Source organism: Triticum urartu, unplaced genomic scaffold, assembly GCF_056163025.1.
Source record: "Triticum urartu cultivar PI428250 unplaced genomic scaffold, HENAU_Tu73 scaffold19, whole genome shotgun sequence".
NCBI classification, from domain to species: Eukaryota; Viridiplantae; Streptophyta; class Magnoliopsida; order Poales; family Poaceae; genus Triticum; species Triticum urartu.
Genome location: NW_028260343.1, coordinates 45,066 through 57,500, shown reverse-complemented (window position 1 = coordinate 57,500; position 12,435 = coordinate 45,066).

Sequence of the window (12,435 nt, the reverse complement as noted above, 5' to 3'; positions counted from 1 at the left end):
GAACAAAACCCTGCAATCAAATAGATTGTCCCAAGGGCGCCATATTCTAGGAGCCCAAGTTATGCTATTGAAAATTCGTTCCTCTAGCAGTTCCGGTTTGAGCATTCCGTTCCCTTTTTCAAACTCCACTTCTTTTCATATAGCAATCCCTGATCAAAGAGAGAACAATATCCATTTCAAAACATTTCTAACAGATTCCTTAGTTCGGACCGACGAAGTAATGTCACTCGACTATTATCAACCTGACTGCAATCTTTTTCTGTCGGTAAGGATTGCACCAGAGCACCTTCTACTTCTAATAGGCCATGAACTATAGATAGAGAAGAATCATTCTGAGCGAGTACATAAGAAGCGATCCACTTTTTTTCATCGGTTCCAGGGGAAGACCAAAGATCTTGCGCGGCAGGTCCGCCAGAAAAACTCAAAAGAGAAAGAAGTCTCGTTAATCTCTTCATGCTCGTTCCAAGTTCGAAGTACCTTTTGGCCAAAGAAAAACCCGCTTCCTGACACGATTGCCTCTTTATCTTTATATAGATAGATTCTATGGGGTTATTACTTAGTAAGTCTATTTTGTACAAGAGCCCCTCCTATCTGATAGAAAAGGGTCCCATGATCCCGAGCCGATCTTACCTTGGCTCGCAAACCCCAAGTTTGTCTATGAAGAGCTAATCTAATTGTATTTTTTTCTAGAATGGATTTCTTATGTGGAATACTAATGGATAGGGCTTCGTTGCTAAGTGCTACAAGATCTAGTGCACTGGAACTCGTGGTTATGGACCCGAATCCTTTAGTATGGAACATTGTCTTTTCCAAGTAAAAACCCCTAGTATATGAAAGAATGAAAAGGTGCTTTCGTTCTTGTGGAATAAGAAGCCCTCGTACCTTAATGAAAGGAAAATCGTAATTTTTCGTTAGGTATTTGACCAAATAGGATCGTCCAGTTCCTACAGAACCTATCACTAAAATACCCGATAGGGCTAAGCGGAACGAAAAGGGTTTTCCATGAGATGGTAAATGAAAACGATTAGTCCCACACGAGGTTTGGGAATAAGTGATTGTCTGATAATGAGCAAGGAATATACGTCTTTCTGCTAAAGAGGATCTATTAAACTCATAATTCATTAGATCCTTGTTATCAATGCCAACTAGGTATCATAAGTAAATGGATCCCGGTTGTTCAATCCTTTGATAACCAAGGTCATTCTTTGCTAAAGAGAAATGATCACTATGAGTCAGACTCAATAGAATTGGATCCATTCCAAATAGCGAGAATTAGGATTCTTGATCCCTCTCAATCTCTCTTTCAATTCGAGGATCCAGAGAGGTGTTTTCATAGTCATCTCCGAATATTTGCCATCTCGGAATATTTTCGATTTCATTTTTCTATGATATGTCTTTCTATATGAAAATTGGTTATTTACGATGTACGATGATCCCTGTTAAGCATCCATGGCTGAATGGTTAAAGCGCCCAACTCATAATTGGTAAATTTGCGGGTTCAATTCCTGCTGGATGCACACGAACGGGAACATTCCATAAGTCTATTGGAACTGGCTCTCTATCCATGGAATCTCATCCATCATCCATACATAACGAATTGGTATGGTATATTCATACCATAACATAAGAACAATAAGAACTCGAATTCTTATCGATACTGGAACTCAGAGCATAGGAGGGAAAGTCGATTTATGGATGGAATCAAATACGCAGTATTTACAGAAAAAAGTCTTCGTTTATTGGGAAAGAATCAATATACTTTTAATGTCGAATCGGGATTCACTAAGACAGAAATAAAGCATTGGGTCGAACTCTTCTTTGGTGTTAAGGTGGTAGCTGTGAATAGCCATCGACTACCTGGAAAAGGTAGAAGAATAGGACCTATTCTGGGCCATACAATGCATTACAGACGTATGATCATTACCCTTCAACCGGGTTATTCTATTCCACTTCTAGATAGAGAAAAAAACTAAAGGAGAATACTTAATAATACGGCGAAACATTTATACAAAACACCTATCCCGAGCACACGCAAGGGAACCGTAGACAGGCAAGTGAAATCCAATCCACGAAATAATTTGATCCATGGACGGCACCGTTGTGGTAAAGGTCGTAATTCCAGAGGAATCATTACCGCAAGGCATAGAGGGGGAGGTCATAAGCGCCTATACCGTAAAATAGATTTTCGACGGAATCAAAAAGACATATCTGGTAGAATCGTAACCATAGAATACGACCCTAATCGAAATGCATACATTTGTCTCATACACTATGGGGATGGTGAGAAGAGATATATTTTACATCCCAGAGGGGCTATAATTGGAGATACTATTGTTTCTGGTACAAAAGTTCCTATATCAATGGGAAATGCCCTACCTTTGAGTGCGGTTTGAACTATTGATTTACGTAATTGGAAGTAACCAATTAGGTTTACGACGAAACCTAGAAATCGATCACTGATCCAATTTGACTACCTCTACGGGATAGACCTCAACAGAAAACTGTTGAGTAACGGCAGCAAGTGATTGAGTTCAGTAGTTCCTCATAGAAAATTATTGGCTCTAGAGATATGGTAATATGGAGAAGACAAAATTGTTTGAAGCACGCACAGAACCGGAAGCGCCCCTTGTTTCAAAGAGAGGAGGACGGGTTATTCACATTTAATTTGATGGTCAGAGGCAAATTGAAAGCTAAGCAGTGGTAATTAAGACCCCCGGGGGAAAATAGGGATGTCTCCTACGTTACCCATAATATGTGGAAGTATCGACGTAATTTCATAGAGTCATTCGATCTGAATGCTACATGAAGAACATAAGCCAGATGACGGAACGCAGAGACCTAGGATGTAGAAGATCATAACATGAGCGATTCGGCAGATTTGGATTCCTTTCCTATATATCCACTCATGTGGTACTTCATCATATGATTCATATAAGATCCATCTGTCTAGAGATCGTCATATACATCTAGAAAGCCGTATGCTTTGGAAGAAGCTTGTACAGTTTGGGAAGGGGTTTTTTGAGAGAAAAGAAGAATCTACTTCAACCGATATGCCCTTAGGCACGGCCATGCATAACATAGAAATCACACGTGGAAGGGGTGGGCAATTAGCTAGAGCAGCAGGTGCTGTAGCGAAACTCATTGCAAAAGAGGGTAAATCGGCCACTTTAAGATTACCATCTGGGGAGGTCCGTTTAGTATCCCAAAACTGCTTAGCAACAGTCGGACAAGTGGGTAATGTTGGGGTGAACCAAAAAAGTTTGGGTAGAGCCGGATCTAAGTGTTGGCTAGGTAAACGCCCCGTAGTAAGAGGGGTAGTTATGAACCCTGTGGACCACCCCCATGGGGGCGTGTGAAGGGAAAGCTCCCATTGGTAGAAAAAAACCCACAACCCCTTGGGGTTATCCTGCGCTTGGAAGAAGAACTAGGAAAAGGAAAAAATATAGCGATAGTTTTATTCTTCGTCGCCGTAAGTAAATACGTAACTAGGAATATGGAAAATTGCATTTTTGGAATTTGCAATAATGCGATGGGCGAACGACGGGAATTGAACCCGCGCATGGTGGATTCACAATCCACTGCCTTGATCCACTTGGCTACATCCGCCCCTTATCCAGCTAAAGGATTTTTTTCTTTTTTCCATTGATCATTATTCTATTTATTCTGACCTCCGTACTTCGATCGAGATATTGGACATAGAATGCCACTCTTTAAAAAGGAAAAAAGGAGTAATCAGCTGTGACACGAAAAAAAACGAATCCTTTTGTAGCTCATCATTTATTGGCAAAGATAGAAAAGGTCAATATGAAGGAGGAGAAAGAAACAATAGTAACGTGGTCCCGGGCATCTAGCATTCTACCCACAATGGTTGGCCATACAATCGCGATTCATAATGGAAAGGAACATATACCTATTTACATAACAAATCCTATGGTAGGTCGCAAATTGGGGGAATTCGTGCCTACTCGGCATTTCACGAGTTATGAAAATGCAAGAAAGGATACTAAATCTCGTCGTTAACTGAATTCTGAATAGAAAGATTAAGAAGAAAAAAAGATTCAAAATAAAGACAGAAATACCCAATATCTTGCTAGAACAAGATATTGGGTATTTCTGTCTTCAAAAATTCTTATATGTTAGCAGAAAAACCTTATCCATTAATAGATGGAACTTCAACAGCAGCTAAGTCTAGAGGGAAGTTGTGAGCATTACGTTCGTGCATTACTTCCATACCAAGGTTAGCACGGTTGATGATATCAGCCCAAGTATTAATAACGCGACCTTGACTATCAACTACAGATTGGTTGAAATTGAAACCATTTAGGTTGAAAGCCATAGTACTAATACCTAAAGCAGTGAACCAGATTCCTACTACAGGCCAAGCAGCCAAGAAGAAGTGTAAAGAACGAGAGTTGTTGAAACTAGCATATTGGAAGATTAATCGGCCAAAATAACCATGAGCAGCCACAATATTATAAGTTTCTTCCTCTTGACCAAATTTGTAACCCTCATTAGCGGATTCATTTTCAGTAGTTTCCCTGATCAAACTAGAGGTTACCAAGGAACCATGCATAGCACTGAATAGGGAACCGCCGAATACACCAGCTACACCTAACATGTGGAATGGATGCATAAGGATGTTGTGCTCTGCCTGGAATACAATCATAAAGTTGAAAGTACCAGAGATTCCTAAAGGCATACCATCAGAAAAGCTTCCTTGACCAATAGGGTAAATCAAGAAAACAGCAGTAGCAGCTGCAACAGGAGCTGAATATGCAACAGCAATCCAAGGACGCATACCCAGACGGAAACTAAGTTCCCACTCACGACCCATATAACAAGCTACACCAAGTAAGAAGTGTAGAACAATTAGCTCATAAGGACCACCATTGTATAACCACTCATCAACAGATGCAGCTTCCCAAATTGGGTAAAAGTGCAATCCGATCGCCGCAGAAGTAGGGATAATAGCACCAGAGATAATATTGTTTCCATAAAGTAAAGAACCAGAAACAGGCTCACGAATACCATCAATATCTACTGGAGGGGCAGCGATGAAGGCGATAATAAATACAGAAGTTGCGGTCAATAAGGTAGGGATCATCAAAACACCGAACCATCCGATGTAAAGACGATTTTCAGTGCTAGTTATCCAGTTGCAGAAGCGACCCCACAGGCTTGTACTTTCGCGTCTCTCTAAAATTGCAGTCATGGTAAGATCTTGGTTTATTCAAATTGCAAGGACTCCCAAGCACACGTATTAACTAGAATATAGATAATAGAAGGCTTGTTATTTAACAGTATAACATAGACTATATACCAATGTCAACCAAGTCAGCCCAAAGATTAGCTATCCATATAACTAAATTAACCAAACCAATAATTTTGTATTTGTAAATGAAGTGAGTCAAAGTGAAAAACTTTGATGGGTCTTTTCTATATGGGTTGCCCGGGACTCGAACCCGGAACTAGTCGGATGGAGTAGATAATTCTTCCTTGTTACAATAGAGAAAAATCCCTCCCCAAATCGTGCTTGCATTTTTCATTGCACACGACTTTCCCTATGTAGAAATAGCCAATTTCTATTCCAAAGAGGAAGTTCTACTAATTTTTTTAATTAGTAAGTTGATTCACCTACTCTTTATTATAATAAAAAGAACATTTCAGAATGAAAAATAGAAAAGTTTTTTCTTGATCATTTATCAACCCTTTCCTGTTTCTTAATTTCGTCTAATGATTAATTAAGAGGGTTGACCAGGTCATTGATACGTATAATATCCAAATACCAAATACGCTCAGTGTGTGATCCACAGAAAGAAAAAAGAGTTGTTTTGGTGAACATCAAAGAAAAAACTTGCTCTTCTTCCATAAAAAATTCTTCTAAAAATGCCGAACCCAATCGTTGCATAAAAGTTCGTACCGTGCTTTTATGTTTACGAGCTAAAGTTCTAGCACATGAAAGTCGAAGTATATACTTTAGTCGATACAAAGTCCGTTTTTTCGAAGATCCACTATGATAATGAAAAAGATTTCTACATATCCGACCAAATCGATCAAGAATATCCCAATCTGATAAATCTGTCCAAATGGGTTTACTAATAGGATGCCCCGATCCAGTACAAAATTGAGCTTTTGATAAGTATCCTATGAGGAGAGTAGCGGGGACTATGGTATCGAATTTTTTCATTCGAGTATCTATTAGAAATGAATTCTCCAGCATTTGATTCCTTACTAACAAAGAACTTTTTTGTACACTTGAAAGGTACCCCATAAAATCGAAGCAAGAGTTTGCTAATTGGTTTATATGGATTCTTCGCGGCTGAGTCCAAAAACAGAAATAATATTGCCAGAAATTGATAAGGTAGCATTTCCATTTCTTCTTCAAAAAAAAAGTGCCTTTTGATGCAAGAATTGCCTTTCCTTGATATCGAACATAATGCATAAGAGGATCCATAAAGAACCATAGGGTTTTCCGAGAAAAACCAGGGTACATTATCCCAAAATGTTCCATCTTCCTAGAAAAGTGGATTCGTTCCAGAAAAGTTCCAGAAGATGCTAATGGTAAGCAAGAAGATTGTTTACGAAGAAACAACAAAAAAAATTCATATTCTGATACATAAGAGTTATATAGGAATTGAAATAGTCTTTTATTTTCTTTTTGAAAAAAAAAAATGGATTTCATTGAAGTAATAAAACTATTCCAATTCGAATAATAGTTGAGAAAGAATCGCAATAAATGCAAAGATGGAACATCTTGGATACGGTATTGAAGGAGTTGAACCAGGATTTCCAAATGGATAGGATAGGGTATTTCTATATGTGATAGATAATCCAAATGCAAAAATTTGTCTTCTAAAAAGGGAAATATTGAATGAATAGAGCGTAAATTCTGAAACTTTGGTATTTCTTTTTCTTTCAGACAAAAAAATTCCCGTAGCGAGAATGGGATTTCCACAACGATCGCAAACCCTTCAGATAGAATCTGAGAATAAAACTCAGAATAAAAATAATTTTTGTAATCCAATAATCGATCTTGGTTAGGATGATTAACCGAGTTATCCAAAAAATTCTGCTGATACATTCGAATAATTAAACGTTTCACAAGTAGTGAACTAAATTTCTTGTTATTACAACTAACAACTATTTCCACAGGTTCAGAACCATTTAATCCATAATGGTGGGCAAATGCATAAATATATTCCTGAAAGAGAAGTGGGTAGACAAAGTATTGTTGACGAGATTTATGTTTTTCTGAATACCCTTCGAATTTTTCCATTTGTATTTCTACTTGAATCAGAGAGAAGAAGCATTTCTCGGTTTATCGAATGATGATACATAGTGCAATATGGTCAGAACAGGGTGTTGCATTTTTAATACAAACCCTGGAAAGAAAGGGAGTCTAATCCACAGATCTTTTTCTGCTCCTTTTCTACCCAATTAGTTTATGTTTGTTCTAATTAAAAAAAAAGAACAGAACAAGTTTTTTATTTTTGCAGGCCAATCGCTCTTTTGACTTTGGAATACAGCCTCTTTATCAATATACTGCTTCTTTTACACATTCAATCCATAACATCCCTTATTCAATCCATAATCAAGAATAATTAGGATTTCTAAAAAAAAAAAGAAAAAATAAAGGGTCCACTCATAGGAAAACCCAACCTTTCCCCGCATCCGGCACTAATCTATTTTTAACGTCTAATTAGAGCGGGGAATCATTCCAATTAGGAAGTTCAGCTCGTTGCTTTTTATTTTACCAGAATTGGAGCCAGGCTCTATCCATTTATTCATTAGACCCAGAAAATCGTAATTTTGGATTCCATTCAAAAAAGATTGATTTTATTACGACATGCTATTTTTTCCATTCATTACCTTTGAGGATCAGTCGTGGTCTTCTAGACTCTACCAAGAGTCTGGACGAATTTGTTGTTTCATCCAAATGTGTAAAAGATCATAGTCGCACTTAAAAGCCGAGTACTCTACCATTGAGTTAGCAACCCAGATAAAAAAAGGATCTTAGATACGATCGAAATCCAAAAATCAATGGAATTACACCGCGCGCTTCTGTCAAAACATTGAACTAGCAAGACATCAAAAGATTTTTTTTATCGACCATGAAAAACACTCAAATGCCAAAACGAACAGGTCCGGTGAAATTCCACTAAAGTAAAGTTAAAAAAAGAGCGACCCTAATCACGATGGCCAAATTCTCCTTATTTTTAGCGATTTTTATTAACAAAAAATATATATTATAAAAAATATATATTATATTGTATGAGAATACATGCAAGAGGAACACCCTTATCATTTGAGCGAAGTGTAGGCGGAAAAATTGAATATGGAGTGAGGATAAAGAGACCCATCTATCTACAAATTCTATTTGTTCAATAGACCTTTGTCAATGGAAATACAATGGTAAGAAAACAAATTAGATAGAAAAAGTAAATAAAATAGGGGCTTATGTTGGATTGGCACGATATAATATAAATCCAAATAGGATTAAAAAAGAGGTAAATTGTGTCTAAATAATTAGACAACTAGGAATACTAATAATCTTCTCCTATCCTATTTTTTGATTCATTTAGTTCTTCAATTAACTCAAAGTTCTTTCTTTTTCTTTAAAGAATTCTGCCTTCCTTAAAATATCATAAACAGTTCTTGTTGGTTGAGCACCCTTTTCAAGGAAATAGAGAATAGCTGGAACATTTAAACAAGTTTGATTCTTTATCGGATCATAAAAACCTACTTTTTGAAGATCTCTTCCTTCTCTTCGAGATCGAACATCAATTGCAACGATTCGATAGACAGCTTATTGGGATAGATGTAGATAAACAACGCCCCCCCCTAGAAACGTATATGAGGTTTTCTCCTCATACGGCTCGAGAAAATGATTCGAATTTCTGTCGATAATAATAGAAATTAGACTATGACGTGCATTAATTTCCTTACAGAAAAAACAAATTTCATTTATACTCATGACTCAAGTGGGCTAATTTTGCCTGACAAACTTCGAAGGCAAAATCCTTCCAAAATTTTTGAGTCGTCTTTAAACTCTTTTCTTTGTCTCATTTCGAACGAATTGACTTTTATTCCTTATTCTAATCCAACTCTGTTGTTGAGACAATTGAAAATTGTGTTTACTTGTTCTGGAATCCTTTATCTTTGATTTGTGAAATCCTTGGGTTTAGACATTACTTCGGGAATTCCTATTTTTTTCTTTCAAAAGAGTAGCAACATACCCTTTTTTCTTATTTCCTTCGATAAAGCATTTATCTCTTCTATAGAAATCTAATAAGAGGGATTGATTCTGATATACTTTTATTGGACTTTCTTCTTATTTTAACCTTTCGATTTATTTCTATATTAAGGATAGACTGACAAAGTTGGCCTAATTTATTAGTTTTCACTAACCCTAGATTCTTTCCCTTGATAAAAAAAATTCTGTCCTCTCGAGCTCCATCGTGTACTATGTTACTTAAACCCAGCGCAAATTTGGTTCGGAACGAATAGAACAGGCTATGTCGAGCCAAGAGCATTTTCATTACTATGGAAAATGATGGATAGCAAAATCCACAATCGATCATGTCCTTCAAGTCGCACGTTGCTTTCTACCACATCGTTTTAAACGAAGTTTTACCATAACAAACATTCCTCTTTTCATTGCAAAGTGGTATAGAGAATTGATCCAATATGGATGGAATCATGAATAGTCATTGGTTTAGTTTTTTTATACTAATTAAAACTTGCTATCTATGGAGCAATATGGATAAAAGAAAGTAAGTATTTATCCGGGAAGCCTCCGCCAAGATCCAATTTATTTAAACCCATATTAAAATTCTATCATATGAATGAAACATAGTTTGAAAAAGACGACTAAACAAGTTTGCTTAAAACTTATTTATTCTTAAATTTCCACCCTCAACGGATGGCTCGAGATGATCAATCTTGAAGTGAGAAAAGAAGGATTGACTCTTCCTCAATAAATAAACTATCAACCTCCAAAAAAGTTTAATTAATTTAATTACTAGAATTAGAATTCTAGTAGTAATATATTTTTTCAGTACCAAAAACAATTAACTATAATAACTAAATAAACTATTCCAATGAAAAGATTGAAAGTTTTTGGTAGTTATAGAATTCTCGTACTTCTTCAACTCGAATACCAAAAGGAAGAAAAAAATATGACTAAGTGATTTTATAGTAGAGGCATATCCTGAATGTGCTTGATAGATCCCATTTTTTCATGAAAATAAAGATAGTCAATTTGACTGGACTTAAGACTTTATTATGTTTTCTGAGAAAGAATAAGATATCATTATTCTCTTTAATAAACTTTTGTCTCGTACGGAATACTATATGATTTCACCGTTTGTTTCATCAGAAACAATCTGGGACGGAAGGATTCGAACCTCCGAGTAACGGGACCAAAACCCGCTGCCTTACCACTTGGCCACGCCCCATTTCGGGTTTTATGCGACACTAATAAACACTAGTATGTTTATTTGTTATTCGTCAATACCATTTCAATTACATAAAAAAGGAGGGATATTCTCTTGCTAGTATTCTACACATGCGGATAATATAGAATCAAAAAAATGCATTGATCATTACATGGAATTCTATTAAGATATTATATGAAAGTCGAATTTATTCCACTCTCATTTGAGAGTGCGAATACAAGGAGGTATTTTGTGTTTGGGAAAGTCCGAAGAAAAAAGATTTTGAATCTGCCTTTTCCTTCTTTCCCTTAAAAAAATAACTCAAGAAAAATCCAATTATTTACTCTACAAGAATGAAATGCTTGTTATGCCTAATATACTTAGTTTAACCTGTATCTGTTTTAATTCTGTTCTTTATCCTACTAGTTTTTTCTTTGCCAAATTACCCGAAGCTTATGCTATTTTCAATCCAATCGTGGATATTATGCCTGTTATACCTCTATTCTTTTTTCTATTAGCCTTTGTTTGGCAAGCTGCTGTAAGTTTTCGATGAAATCTTTAGTACTCTGTATGCCAAATTGAATGATGTGTTCATTCCAAAAAAATTTTAAAATGGGTAAAAGCCGAGAAGTTTTATATTTTTATATTATGAACCTTCGATTCTAAAATTTAAATTCTTCTACATTGAATGGGTAGCTACAGCAATAAATTTGGATCAGCCTTTCTACTCCCCTGCACCTAGGTTGAGCAGGTACCTAAAGGTACCTACACAATACCTAACCACCTAACCCTATTTTTGCTATTGATAAGAGTGCTTATTATAAAAGAATTCTTGCAATTTTTTTCAAGAATTCTTTTTTGCATTTTTAGGTATAAAAAAAAACCATCCTAGTGGATCCGTGTGGTAAGGAAAAACTGGTAATCTATTCCTTAAAAAAAAATCTTGGAGATTATGTAATGCTTACTCTCAAACTTTTTGTTTATACAGTAGTGATATTCTTTGTTTCACTCTTTATCTTTGGATTCTTATCTAATGACCCAGGACGGAATCCTGGACGCGAGGAGTAAAAATTCAGTTTTTTTTTTTCTTATTGGATTTGTTTCGTACATTTATCTATGAGAAAATCCGGGGGTCAGAATTCTTTCCAATTCGAAAGTCCCAAATGATCCAAGGGAGCGGAAAGAGAGGGATTCGAACCCTCGGTACAAAAAAATTGTACAACGGATTAGCAATCCGCCGCTTTAGTCCACTCAGCCATCTCTCCACGTTCCAAAGCGAAAGGTTTCCGTGATATGATATAGGCAAGAAATAAGAAATAACGGTTGCAAAAAACCCCTTTTTTTTCTTTCAAAAGTCTATAAAAATTATATTGCCAATTCCATTTTAATTATATTCTTTTTTCTTAATGTTAATAAAAAAAGAAGAAAATTCTTGTTTTTTCTTTCTAAAAATCGATATTGGCCGAGAGACAATCAAATAGATTTTCTCTTTAGCGGGCATTTCCATATAGGACTTGTTATAATTATAATAAAACAAGCAGGTTATATAAAAAAAACGCTTTTTTTGTCGATTATTTATCAAGAAAGCAAAAAGGGTTCTTATCAAATCCACCATAAAATTGGAAAGAAGCATAAAGTAAGTAGACCTGACTCCTTTAATGATGCCTCTATCCGCTATTCTGATATATAAATTCGATGTAGATGAAATTGTATAAGCGAATTTTTTTTATTTCCTTAGACTTAGACCGCGCAAGACAAGAATTTTTCGCTATTTACGATTTCATATTCTTGTTACTAGATGTTCTATAGGAATAAGAAGAAATCGCAACTCCTTTGCGCTACACATAAAATTGGATTTCGAAGGTCCATTTTTTTTTTTCAGAATCCTCTATTATTTTAGTTCTTCCACCCATGCAATAGAGAGGGAATGGGAAAAGAAGGGTTACTTTTATTTGCATTTTTCCCTTAAAAGATAGACTTTGAAATAGGAGTCTTGGAA